At 41.4% G+C, this 13,804-nt stretch overlaps 1 pseudogene; it reads right to left on the bottom strand.

Moving 5' to 3' along the window:
- Nucleotides 1-9,256: 9,256 nt before the first annotated feature.
- LOC120874232 lies at nt 9,257-9,878 on the bottom strand (annotated as a pseudogene).
- Nucleotides 9,879-13,804: the final 3,926 nt, after the last annotated feature.

Raw genomic sequence — 13,804 nt, 5'->3', positions numbered from 1 at the left:
CAGCGGGTAAAAATTAGATTAGCTTTTTTCTTTATAAATGATAGAAGATGCTTTGGGGGGAAAAACACCAAAGACAGAACTGCGTGGTGTAGCCTAGATATTTTCAAGTTCAATTCAGAACCATGATCATGCTAATAGGGACTTAAAAAAAAACCAAAAACTGGAGAGAGGCACCCTGGAGTTTCTGGCTTCATGGTACACCTTCCAGTCTAGCTTTCCTCTCTTGTAAATCTGCAGCTCTAGTGCTAGAATGAAGAGTCAAGTTTATCACCCAGAGCCTGAGGCGCTATTAGACCTAAGTGCTAAATGGGAATTCAATTACGTTCTCTCTATCCTATTTACTAAAGCAGAAAATTAGAATTATTTAGTTTTAGAGCAGCGTTTCTCCCTTGTGGGTAGGGAGTGGGCAGAGACACTCTTCCCCTGGAGGACGTATCATACTCTGCCAGAGGGAGTATGAAAATAATGTATTTAATATTACACAAATTTTAAAACTGAGACGCCACCCAAAGTCATTATTTTTGTGATGTAAACTCCATCAGGAAGGCGGAAGGAAAGGTCTTTTATATAAGAAAATAAACTTTCCTCTGTCTCACAGTGATTTCATTAGGAAGACAAGAGCAAGACCTCTGGATGCATGCTGAAAAGTGGAAGAGCTTTTGCTGTTCATCAAGGAAGAGCCTAGTGTGGTCTTCCTTGGTGGCCCAGCAGTTGTGAATCAGCCTGCCAATGCAGGGGACACGGGTTTGATCCCTGGTCCGGGAAGACCCCACATGCCGTGGGGCAACTAAGCCTGCGCAACACAACTAGGGAAGCCTGCGCGCCTAAAGCCCTGCTCCACAACAAGGGGAGCCACCGCAAGGAGGGGCCTGCACCCTGCATCTAGAGAGTAGCCCCTGCTCCCTGCAATAGAGAGAAGTCAGTATGCAGCAACCAAGACCCAGCACGGCAAACAAAAACACACACAAATAAAAAGAATGCAAAGGCAACCTGACAAATCCTTTTTTTTTTTTTCTTAAAGAAAATAGTTTAAAAAGCATTGAAGAGCGTAAGCCCACAGCAGAGTCTCATACAACAGGGCTCATAAAAATGGTGCCGTGCTTTCCCTTCACTTAAACTGGCAAATTCAATCTAATGGAGGCTTCCTAAGCATTTGATTAACAGAAGATTAACTGTTACCCATTTGATTTTTTTTTTTTTTTGCATTAATCATTTTTGGTAGTATATACACCTGATCTTCATGGTAACGGTCTGTTTGAAGCCAGAACGGTTCTTTCTGGCATGGCCGAGTTCTTTCACTGCTGGTGGCAGCTTGCCGGTACGGGAGAGGAGTCATTGAGCACAGATGTCCTTTATGATTTGATTCTTAGCAAAATGAGGTAATGGAGTGCTCACTAAAGCATGGAATCTGTTACAGTTCTCCTGCTTCGCTTGGAGGAAGCATGGAAATAAGAAATTTCTTTCTTCTTTTCATTTCTCACTAAGCTTGTTAGGAGTAGAAATGACATTAAGCAATTCTTAGTGTTGAATTTGTGCCTGCTTCTGTATCTAGCAAGCAATGTTTTCAGTTATAAAACCATTGACAAATTTCAGAAAAGGAAGCAAAGCCTGTCATGTAATTATCAGATAGTTTCAAGATTAGTGGTTTCAACTATGTTTTCCTTAAAACTCCAAGATCTTATACCAAAATTAAAGTGCAGAATCATTAATTTATGATTAATCATTCAAGAATTGTCATCATTTGTTGGCAAATTTTGCCAAGTTTGTGGGCAAAATGTTACATTAGCTCTAAGGATCATATTTTTATTTCTCTTTTACCTTTGAAAGTCTTGAATGTGTTTTCAGTAAAAACACTTTCTAAATGTCCTTTTGATGACTGTATCTGCTGTATTTGGCAGAAATGTGTCCTCTGATATGCCTGTAGAACTACAGGGGTAATCTTTCCATTAAAAGCAGCAGGAACATCATGTTTAGGAGGGATCTATGTTCTTTCCTGGGTTTCTCAACTTAGAAAGGATTTGGAGAAATACAGAGGAAGCCAAAAATATCAATAGAAAGTTGAAAGGATCTGAGTTCAAATGCAGACATACTTAGGCAAGAACAAGAGGCTAAGAAAGTTGCCATATGAGGATGCAAACCCGTATTTGTCACGAATAATCTGAGTGATGCTACCAGCTCTTTCATGAAAAGTGGCCTCTTCCACAAACAGTTCCATAGCAACAGCTTCCAGGAATAGTTCTAACACGTGCTCTGCCAGGCACTGTGACAGCAAAATGCAGGGCTAGACAGCACATCACAGTGTATGTCCTACTCTGCTGACCCTGGAATATATGGGCCAGGCTTACTGGAAGGAGCTGGAAGCTTGCCTGTGGAATGTTCTTCCCATCATCAGATATGTAACATTGTAAACAGGATTCGGTTCTCACAAATGCCTCTGTTGTTCAGTCACTAAGCCATGTTGGACTCTTTGCGACCCCATGGACTGCAGCATGCCAGGCTCCCCTGTTCTCCACTATCTCCTGGCGTTTGCTCAAATTCATGTCCATTGGGTCGGTGATGCCATCCAACCATCTCATCCTCTGTTATCCCCTTCTCCTCCTGCCTTCGATATTTCCCAGCATCGGGATCTTTTCCAAAGAGTTGGCTTTCACGTGGCCAAAGTATTGGAGCTTCAGTTTCAGTATCAGTCTTTCCAATGAATATTCAAGGTTGATTTTCTTCAGGATTGATTTTCTTCAGGATTGATTTGTTTGATCCCCTTGCAGCCAAGAGATTCTCAAAGCTCTTTTCTAGCACCATAATTTGAAAACATCAGTTCTTTGGTGGTCAGCCTTCTTTATGGTCCAACTCACATCTGTACATGATTACTGGAAAAATCATAGCTTTGACTTTATGGACCTTTGTTGGTAAAGTGATGTCTCTGCTTTTTAATATGCTGTCTAGGTTTGTTGAAACTGTTAATAATATAAAACAGTATTTGATCAACCACGCTAGAAAAAGTACTCTTTTTATTTTCTTCTACAAAGAATAATACAACAACATTGTCAAATAAAGAAGCAATCAAAGAGGAAGCAGCAAAAACATATACAAACTATAACAGAAATGGTTCAATCAGTCATAGTAAGTGTTATTTTCCTGAATGTTGGTGACGTTTGTGGTATTTGTCAGCTTTTTAAGATTTGCAATTTATTGGACTTTCTGTTTTTCAGTTTGAAGTTTGTACCCAATTTCCTATTTATGTTTTAAAACTTCTTTTTCTTCAGAATGGCCCTCCAAACTGGGTAAGATCCAGGATTCCCCAAACCTGGTTTGGTAACTAAGACTGTGCTATCCCAACTTATAATGACATGGTCCAGATGTGTTGTCTCTCTTGATGTGTGTGCAAAGGTTTGTAACACACCCCAAGGAAGGCATTTCTCAAGCTTGTCTGGACAGCTCATCTGTTCTGTTGGTGTCCCCATCACCCCATTTTCCATTAGTAAGTCTTGGGTTCTATAGAGCTCCTGATTAAGTAGCTCATCCAATGCTTGGTCCTTAGTGTTGTCCAAAAGGATTCATTCAACACAATTTATAAGGAAGAAACAAATCCTATCAATTCAAATGGGTGTAAATAAGAGCAAATCTTCCATGTTCTTAGAGAAAATAACTGTGGATAAAATAAAATGAGGAAGAATGTAAGGATTATCCATCCATTAACGAAAGGAGTAATTTTGTTTGCACTGGGTACTGATGTGTTTCTGCTGAGTGTCACCTTAACTATTGCTTGAAGTATATTCAACTACAACAGCCACAGCAAAATAGAGCACTCCATTCATCATTCAGCGGCTGTTTGCCCTCAGAACATAAGGGAGCCACAGCGCTTTGGTTTCCAGTGAGTAATTTCTCTTTGGGGCTTGGTGAGAACTCAGATTCCCTTGGTACAGATATCAATCTTAATTGAATAGACACGATGACAAAACACAGACAGTAGAACAGAGAGGCAAGGGGAGATAAATAGCTCTGCTGGAGTGAGTTTCAACGCAGCACTTGCTAAAGAGAAGTCTGTGAGACAACAATGGCATTATTGTCATGTGCCCCAAGAGTGATGGAAATGCTGCTGCCTTCCCAATGCCAGGCCCGGGAAGTCATGACCTCAGGTTAGAGCTCCTAGCTCTCTGGTACTGTGCTGTGAGCTTGTTATTAGGACTGCTCCCTTCTCTTCATCTTTATGTCTAAAGCCTATACAAAGACTCCAACTAGCCCGCCCCACTTCTCTTTCCACTAAACAACCTAACTGGATTTCTTTTTACCATTATTGCTTTCTCGCCTGTGTTGTGTTGGTTATCGCTGTGCCAGTCATTGGGTAGGTTCTCAAACATTTATTCAATTAATGGTCAGGGTCACCTTACATTAGTGACAGCAAATGAAATTTGTTATTAATGATAATGATGAAAATTATATGCAAAGAGCAATAGTAGCAGGTACTAGGTACCACATATTAAATGCCAAAAACTTTTCACATATTGTCTATTTGAATCTTCACAGAAAGTTTTCAAGGTAGTTATCACTGTTTCTCTGTAACATTTCAGAACACTGGGCTTCAGAAATTTAATAATGTATCCAAAATTTTTAAAGCTAAGATTTTTGTTTGGGGAGGGGGCAGGGTGGCAAATCTAAACATCACATTATTTTTGCATTCATTTTCTATAGAACAAAATTATGTTTTGCATATAATGTAAATTTTGTTCCTTTTCAGTTACTAAGTCATAGTCAGCTCTTTGTGACCCCATGGACTGTAGCCTGCCAGGCTCCTGTGTCCGTGGGATTCTCCAGGCAAGAATACTGGAGTGAGTTGCCATTTCCTCCTCCAGGGGATCTTCCCAATCCAGGGACTGAACCTGCATCCCTTGCATCTCCTGCATTGGCAGGCAGATTCTTTACCCCTGAGCCACCAGGGAAGCTACCATCACATAAGTATACTGTGTTTGATATATTGTACATGCATATGTATGTATGTATATGAATCTATCATCTGTTTCTCTTACCATAAGTTCAGTGAAGGCAGTGATGGCTCCTATTTCATATTTTCAAATATTCATGAAATCTAATAGTTTAGTAAATTCATCACTGGACCTTTGTTTTCTCTCAAAAAAATCTTTCTGGGCATTTTATCTGGTGGATAATTGAGACTAGCAGAATGTGCAGGTACCTTGATTTAAGGCAGATTAGTTCAACTGGATAGAAAGAATTTAATGTCAAGTGCTTAATGTCCAATATTGTGCAAAAATATATCAGAATAAAAATGTTGGTACTCATTTCCAGTGGGAAAGTAGACACAGACTTGCTCTGCAATTGGAAAGAATAGACTCATTAAATAGGTGATAGCCTTGCAGTTGTTGTTGCTCTACACAGACAGTAGAACAGAGAGGCAAGGGGAGATAAATAGCTCTGCTTGAGTGAGTTTCAACCCAACACTTGCTAAAGAGAAGTCTGTGAGACAACAATGGCTACCAGTGTACTCAATGGTTACGTTCTTCAAAAGTATCTTTATTTTATCATGAATTTCCCTGAAAACAGAGCCTGAGTAAAACAGTCTGAATGCAGGTGGTTTATTTGGAATATGTTCTGGGAGCAGAAGTGAGGAAGAAAGGGAATAAACAGAGAAGGAGAGACAATACACTGAAGCTAATGCATTGGCTACTGTGATGAGTGATTTTTTGCTTAATCCCAAATCCCTTATGATTATACAGTGGAAGTGAGAACTAGATTTAAGGGAGTGAAATCTGATAGATAGAGTGCCTGATGAACTATGGAATGAGGTTCGTGACATTGTACAGGAGACAGGGATCAAGACCATCCCCATGGAAAAGAAATGCAAAAAAGCAAAATGGCTGTCTGGGGAGGCCTTACAAATAGCTGTGAAAAGAAGAGAAGTGAAAAGCAAAGGAGAAAAGGAAAGACATAAGCATCTGAATGCAGAGTTCCAGAGAATAGTAAGAAGAGATAAGAAAGCTTTTCCAGCAATCAATGCAAAGAAATAGAGGAAAGAACAGAATGGGAAAGACTAGAGATCTCTTCAAGAAAATTAGAGATACCAAGGGAACATTTCATGCAAAGATGGGCTCAATAAAGGACAGAAGTGGTATGAACCTCACAGAAGAAGATATTAAGAAGAGATGGCAAGAATACACGGAAGAACCGTACAAAAGAGATCTTCGTGACCCAGATAATCGTGATGATGTGATCACTAATCTAGAGCCAGACATCTTGGAATGTGAAGTCAAGTGGGCCTTAGAAAGCATCACTACGAACAAAGCTAGTGGAGGTGATGGAATTCCAGTTGAGCTGTTTCAAATCCTGAAAGATGATGCTGTGAAAGTGCTGCACTCAATATGCCAGCAAATTTGGAAAACTCAGCAGTGGACACAGCACTGGAAAAGGTCAGTTTTCACTCCAATCCCAAAGAAAAGCAATGCCAAAGAATGCTCAAACTACCACACAGTTGCACTCATCTCACATGATAGTAAAGTAATGCTCAGAATTCTCCAAGCCAGGCTTCAGCAATACATGAACCGTGAAATTTCTGATGTTCAAGCTGGTTTTACGAAAGGCAGAGGAACCAGAGATCAAATTGCCAACATCTGCTGGATCATGGAAAAAGCAAGAGAGTCCCAGTAAAACATCTATTTCTGCTTTATTCACTATGCCAAAGCCTTTGACTGTGTGGATCACAATAAACTGTGGACAATTCTTCAAGAGATGGGAATACCAGACCACCTGACCTGCCTCTTGAGAAATCTGTATGCAGGTCAGGAAGCAACAGTTAGAACTGGACATGGAACAACAGACTTGTTCCAAAGAGGAAAAGGAGTACGTCAAGGCTGTATATTGTCACCCTGCTTATTTAACTTCTATGCAGAGTACATCATGAGAAACGCTGGACTGGAAGAAACACAAGCTGGAATCAAGACTGCTGGGAGAAATATCAGTAACCTCAGATATGCAGATGACACCACCCTTATGGCAGAAAGTGAAGAGGAGCTAAAAAACCTCTTGATGAAAGTGAAAGAGGAGAGTGAAAAAGTTGGCTTAAAGCTCAACATTCAGAAAACGAAGATCATGGCATCTGGTCCCATCACTTCATGGGAAATAGATGGGGAAACAGTGGAAACAGTGTCAGACTTTATTTTTTTGGGCTCTAAAATCACTGCAGATGGTGATTGCAGCCATGAAATTAAAAGACACTTAATCCTTGGAAGAAAAGTTATGACCAACCTAGACAGTATATTCAAAAGCAGAGACATTACTTTGCTGACTAAGGTCCATTTAGTCTAGGCTATGGTTTTTCCAGTAGTCATGTATGGATGTGTGAGTTGGACTGTGAAGAAGGCTGAGCACTGAAGAACTGATGCTTTTGAACTGTGGTGTTGGAGAAGACTCTTGAGAGTCCCTTGGACTGCAAGGAGATCCAACCAGTCCATTCTGAAGGAGATCAGCCCTGGGATTTCTTTGGAAGGAATGATGATAAAGCTGAAACTCCAGTACTTTGGCCACCTCATGTGAAGACTTGACTCATTGGAAAAGACTCTGATGCTGGGAGGGATTGGGGGCAGGAGGAGAAGGGGACGACAGAGGGTGAGATGGCTGGATGGCATCACTGACTCAATGGACGTGAGTCTGAGTGAACTCCGGGAGTTGGTGATGGACAGGGAGGCCTGGCATGCTGCGATTCATGGGGTGGCAAATAGTCGGACATGACTGAGAGACTGAACTGAACTGAACTGAACTTGGGATAAAATAAGTCTAAGATCTACCCACTTGATTGGAGAAAGAGGAAACCTGTATCCATGACCTCGCCTTTCCACTGGTCAAGGATGGCCTGCATGTTGTTAAACCCCCTGCTTCTGGACTGTGATATGATGAAGCAGGGGTGAGTTTGTGTGGGCAGGGCAGAGGAAGGAGTTTTCCACTGGGAAAAAAAAACAACCCCAGGTGTTTGGAGCAGTGGCTAGAATGGTACCTGAAGCTGGGAGGATTTTAGTTGTATTTAAGAAGTCTAAGTTACGCTTGGGCAATTAAAAATGCTTTTTTTAAGATTGATTTTTATCAACATTTAAGAGATAAAGAAACAGTAGGATATATTGAATAGGGTAAAGCAAGTTCTGTTTTATCATTACGTTAACATGAACAAAGGCTCCCCACCTTGATGCAGTAGTAAAGAATCCACCTGTCAACACAGGAGACACAAGAGATGTGAGTTCAATCCCTGGGTCGGGAAGATCCCCTGGAGAAGGAAATGGCAACCCACTCCAGTATTCTTGCCTGTGAAAGTCCATGGACAGAGGAGCCTGGAGAGCCACAGTCCATGTGGTCACAAAGAGTCAGAAACGACTGAACAACTGAACACACACACACGACACGAACCAATCACCAGCTTATGGGGAAGAAATAAATGTTAAAAAAATCCAAATTTTTTCTAGTAATGTCCAGCTGATCCAGATGACACTAGCATAGTCTATTAGCTATATCACCCTCTATCTTCTAGATTAAAATAATTTTGCATGTGAGGTTTTTATCATAACCAATGACAAGTTCAGAACAATGATCTCCTGAACTTAATGCTTTTGTTACTATTGATGATATCACCTGCTGTCATTTCACCAAGGTGAACTATTCATCTGAGGCTGATGACATTTTTACTTTTTTTGGTTTAAAATAACTTTTTATTGCCCAGGATATTTTTTTCCTTGTCTTATTTTGTCTGTCTTATTTGTTTTTGTTTTCTTTTTTCATAACTATAAATTCAAGCTTAGGGAAGCTTGCCTTTGTCTTGGAAAACAAAACAACAAAGCTTTCATATCATTTGCAACCTGGTCTCATTTGAAGAGACAGGTGGGTTATCTTGCAAGAGTAAGATTTATACTATGAATGGTGCAGGTCTAGGGTTGGTGGTACTGAGAGAAGACAATGGCATTCTTGACAAAATTAAATTCTGCTGGTGGCTTTTGCGGAAAAGAAGCCCTTGCAAATTTCTAAACAACAGTAAACTCTTATTAGAAAATTCTAGAGTTTTACAGGCCAAAAAGGGAATGAGGTTATTAGCAAAATGCCTCAACAGAGTTGGAATAAAATACTGGATTTGAGAGTTACTGGAACTTGGATATGTAAAAAGAGGGTGGAGGTTGGGTCACGCTTACAATGGTCTCAAGTTCAAATAAACTACTGTGGCAAGATACCACTTCACAAGTCACACGCTGGCCCAGGGCCTCCTCTTCCCTTAGTAGGTGCTGGCAGAAGGCATGCTCAGCTGTTTTGCAATGTAGATGCTTAGCCCCAAAGCCAAAACATGGGAGAGGAAGAGAAATGGAAAGAACACCTGAAGAAACTCTGCGGAGAAGGTCCCCCCTTTCCTCATAGCTCCACTTTCCCTCATGCTTAAGGAAACGGAACGTTTAGGGTGCCTGAAGTGGAACTCCTTGGGTGGAATGTTTTCAGGTCTACTGGACCAGTCGGACACCCAGTCCACGCTTTTCTTCAGAGCATCCACTTCTTTGTCTTCTTCTGCAACTTCTTCTTCTGACTGAGAGTACTTGCTGGTATGCATTTCCACATCAAACATGATCTGCCCATCTTCTTGTGGGGAAGGGCTGTCACAGTGAGAGCTGCCTCTTGAACTGCTCTGTCCGGGTTCATGCTGTGTGTCCAAAAGAATCTTCTCCACGTCCCCATCGAGGAGGGTACGTGCTCCAGCCCCCCATTCTTCCCATTGCTGTTATCACTGCCATTGCTGCTGTTCATGGGGAGCTGTTGAGGCCAGCGGGCGGTGGCAGAGACTGTTCACCTTCCTCACAGTTGTTGTTGTGCAGGGACGGCGGCTGTTCTACTAAGTGAGACGACATTGTCAGGCGGCTGGAAGAGCTGCGGCCCCGCAGCGAGGACCGAATGCGGTTCTCCAGCAGCAACACAACCAACATTTTACTTCCAAACTTGACAGTTTCTTGCTCCCTTATCCCTGGAATGTTAACTAATGTTTTATAGTCTAATATGTTTAGCTTAAAACCTGTTTTAAATTTATACATTAAAACAAAACACTGGAAATATATGTGCATTTACAGAATATAATCTTTGTACATCTGAGCAATGCAGAGTAACATGAAAACCAAGGATGCTTTTGAAGGTGAGGAAGTCACCTTGCATCATGTTATGAATGCATTATGCTGTTTTTATTTCATGACCTAGCAGTCTTCCTTAACTGCACTGCTTTTTCGTATTTTCTAGTGACTGAAAAAAAAACTGCCTAGACATCTCAATAACATCATTTTGGGTAGGAATTCTGATCTACCACTCTAAGATCTTGATTAAGCCTGGGACCCCGGTGTACTGGATGGAACGTATCATAAAAGTAAACTATTAGACCTAGAGAGGAAAGGGAAGGAAGGAAAGGGAAAATGAAAACAAAGAGAAAATACTAAATAGTAACATGGCAGCAGCCTGACATATGAATGATGAAGAATATCTTAAGAATAACAAATTCTCATGTCATAAAACACTGAATATTAAGTGAAATTAGTAAAAATGTATCAGTTTCTAGTCAGAGTCCTGAAGATGAAAAATGTCGAGGATGAAGATAATTCTGGGATTTCCCTGGTGGTCCAGTGAGTAAAGACTGTGTTCCCAATGCAAGGGGCCTGGGCTCAATCCCTGATCCAGGAACTAGATCCTGCATACATGCCACAACCAAGAAGCCCGCGTGCTGCAGTGAAGATCCCACAAGCCAGGACTAAGACCCAGCACAATGGGATATTACCTAGCCACCAAAAAGAGTGGAAATAATGCCATTGGCAGCAACATGGAAGGACTTAGAGCTTGTCATACTAAGTGCAGTGAATCAGACAGACAAGGAGAAATACTGTATGAAATCCCTTAAATGTGGAAGCTGAACAGGAATGATACAAGCTGAACTTGTGAAGCAGAAAGATACTCACAGACTCAGAGAATGAATTTATGGTTTCCAGGGGGAAGGATGGAGGGAAGGGATAGTTAGGGAGTTTGGAGTGGGTACGTACACACTGCTATATTTAAAACGGATAACCAGCAGGGTACTACAGTATAGTACCTGGAACTCTGCTCAATGTTATGTGGCAGCCTGGATGGGAGGGGAATTTGGACGAGCATGGATACATGTATATGTACGGCTGAGTCTCTTCACTGTTCACCTGAAACTATAACAACATTGTTTGTTAATCAACTATACCCTATTACAAAATAAAAAGCTAAAAAAAAAAGACCCCGTATAGCCAAAATAAATAAATAATAAAATTTAAAAATGAATAAAATAAATCCAACTACTTTTAATTCTTAAAAAAGATAAAATTATAAACTATCAGAAGGAAAAGCAAGATTGACTTCAAAGAAATAGCAATTAGATAAATCGTAGATTTAAGACAAGGGATAGTAGATGTGGGAAGAAAGTAAAGTAATATTGTCCAATTCTTGAAGGAAGTTTATTGTTAGCCTAGAATTTTATATCCAGTTATCATTATAGAGGGAGTGCAGCTGACATTCTTAGGTGTACAAAAAGCAACCTCTAAACCCTCACTTAAAGAACTGCTGCTGCTGCTGCTAAGTCGCTTTAGTCATGTCCAACTCTGTGCGACCCCACAGACGGCAGCCCACCAGGCTCCCCCATCCCTGGGATTCTCCAGACAAGAACACTGGAGTGGGTTGCCATTTCCTTCTCCAATGCATGAAACTGAAAAGTGAAAGTGAAGCTGCTCAGTCATGTCTGGCTCTTCGAGACCCCATGGACTGCAGCCCACCAGGCTCCTCTGTCCATGGGATTTTCCAGGCAAGAGTACTGGAGTGGGGTGCCATTGCTTTTTCTGCACTTAAAGAACTATTAAAGGACAAATGTCACCAACGAGAAGGAATAGGGTAATATCATGACACAGATACTGATAAAATTTAATTAATGAACATAAAAGTGCTAATCATTTAACTCATTTTTAGATAAAAAGAAATTATAATATTCTAAGCAAAAACAGATTAAGAGTGTGAAAGTTTACTAATGCTCTTGTAATCTGGGAGAAGGATAGAAGAAAAAATTGGGGATTCCAGACCAAGATGGCGACACAGAAGGCCCCTGAAGTTTCTTCCCATGGATGCACCAAGCTACACATGGAGCAGTTCCCTCTGAGAGACATCCACCAACCCACTGAGTGATTTCAACACTTTGGTGACTGAAAATACCCACATTGATATTTCAGAGAGGTAGACACACTCTCACCATAAAATAAGCCCCCAGCAGAGCACCATACAACCAGGGGATTTCCCAAATCCCAGCTTCTCTCTGAGGAGCAAATCATACACCTAGTGTGCCAGCTTCTAAGGCTGCCACTGGAGGGCTGCCACCTAGATCTTCAGCTGCCACCTAGCTTAAAGTCTGGAAGGGGCTTTCATGAGCCCCCTCCCTACCGCCCCAGACTCTAGAAAGCAAAGGTGTCACTTGTTTTGGCTGTACCCCAGAGCTCAGTGCAGAGGGTGAAGGCAAAAACATCCATGTCTTAGTCTTTCTCCGAAAGAGGTTTGACTACATACCTTACAAGCTGCTGACTGAGGATCAGTCATCTGAGTAGCATGCATCTGAGAAATGAAATGTATCCTGCCATATCAGTAGACAAGGGTGTCACAGTCATCAGCGATTGCAGCCTCCAACTCCGAGGGAACCCAGGAAGGAAAAGAAGACTTGCTATCTAGCAGCTACAGACTACTCGCTACACTCACTCCCGGGGAAGCTCCAGATGTGAAAAACACAGGCCCTGGCCCCAGAGAGCTGTGGGGCACAGCAGAGAAATGATTCCAGTGAGCCCAGATCTTGCATCTTCCCATACACAGGGAAGTGCTGAATTCCTTACCTTGAGTTATCCAGTTTTCCCTAAATAACAATCATCTTTTGATGTTCAAACTACTTGTCATTTGTCAAAAAACTGTATAACCTGGCTCCTCCCTTCGCCTCCTCAGAGCAGTTCTCTTAGGCTTACTCAAGATGCTCTCTCCTAGCCTTGAAGTCCTAAAAATCTGCACTAAATAAAACATAACTCTTAGATTATGATTATTTTTTTAAGTTGATAAATCCTACCTGGATCTGGCTGAAAAGAGCCGGCGGCACTTTGCCTTCTCCCTCTGACTTGCTCCAATAGAACTGTCACCAGCTTCTCCCTGGAAGCAGCTTGTCCACACACGTAGCACCCCAACTTTCACAGCTGCCATCCAAAGAATGAGTCCCCAAACCATCTAGCTCTGACAGCCAATGGAGTGTTAAATAATAAAAATTCAATTGAGTAAACTTGAAGGTCCAATTGGTTCTATGAAATGGTTCATGCATCAAGAAGAATCCCATTTAGCAAGAGAAAGGAGCTCTCCAAAATGAGCAGCAGAAAAGGCAAGGTTTTCAAAGGCAAAGAGGGAGCAAAAAAAAAAAAAAAAAGGAAACTGTTAGCAAAGAACCCATTGTTTAGGCAAGTTCTTCTGCCTAATAGGAAAGGAACAACGGGACTGTCATCAGATTTCCCAGTGCTGACCAGGAAATTCCAGGCTGGCCAGTTAAAGGTTAACACTTCCGGGGAAGTAATTAGATTAGATATTAAGTCTCGGTCTGCTGCCAAGAGACCTAACACAAGTGACTTCATTTGGGGCCCATTTCCTTTTCAACAGTTCCTCTGTTTTGATCAGACTCTCAGCTTAACTGAGAGATGTGATCAAAATTTTAGGCGCCAGTGCCATCCTGGGTGCTGCTCTGTAGTTCCTGCAGCTTTTGTGAAATTTG

Source organism: Oryx dammah, unplaced genomic scaffold, assembly GCF_014754425.2.
Source record: "Oryx dammah isolate SB20612 unplaced genomic scaffold, SCBI_Odam_1.1 HiC_scaffold_15, whole genome shotgun sequence".
NCBI classification, from domain to species: domain Eukaryota; kingdom Metazoa; phylum Chordata; class Mammalia; order Artiodactyla; family Bovidae; genus Oryx; species Oryx dammah.
Note: the sequence above shows the minus strand (reverse complement) of the source record. Positions and strands in the feature narration are given on the sequence as shown.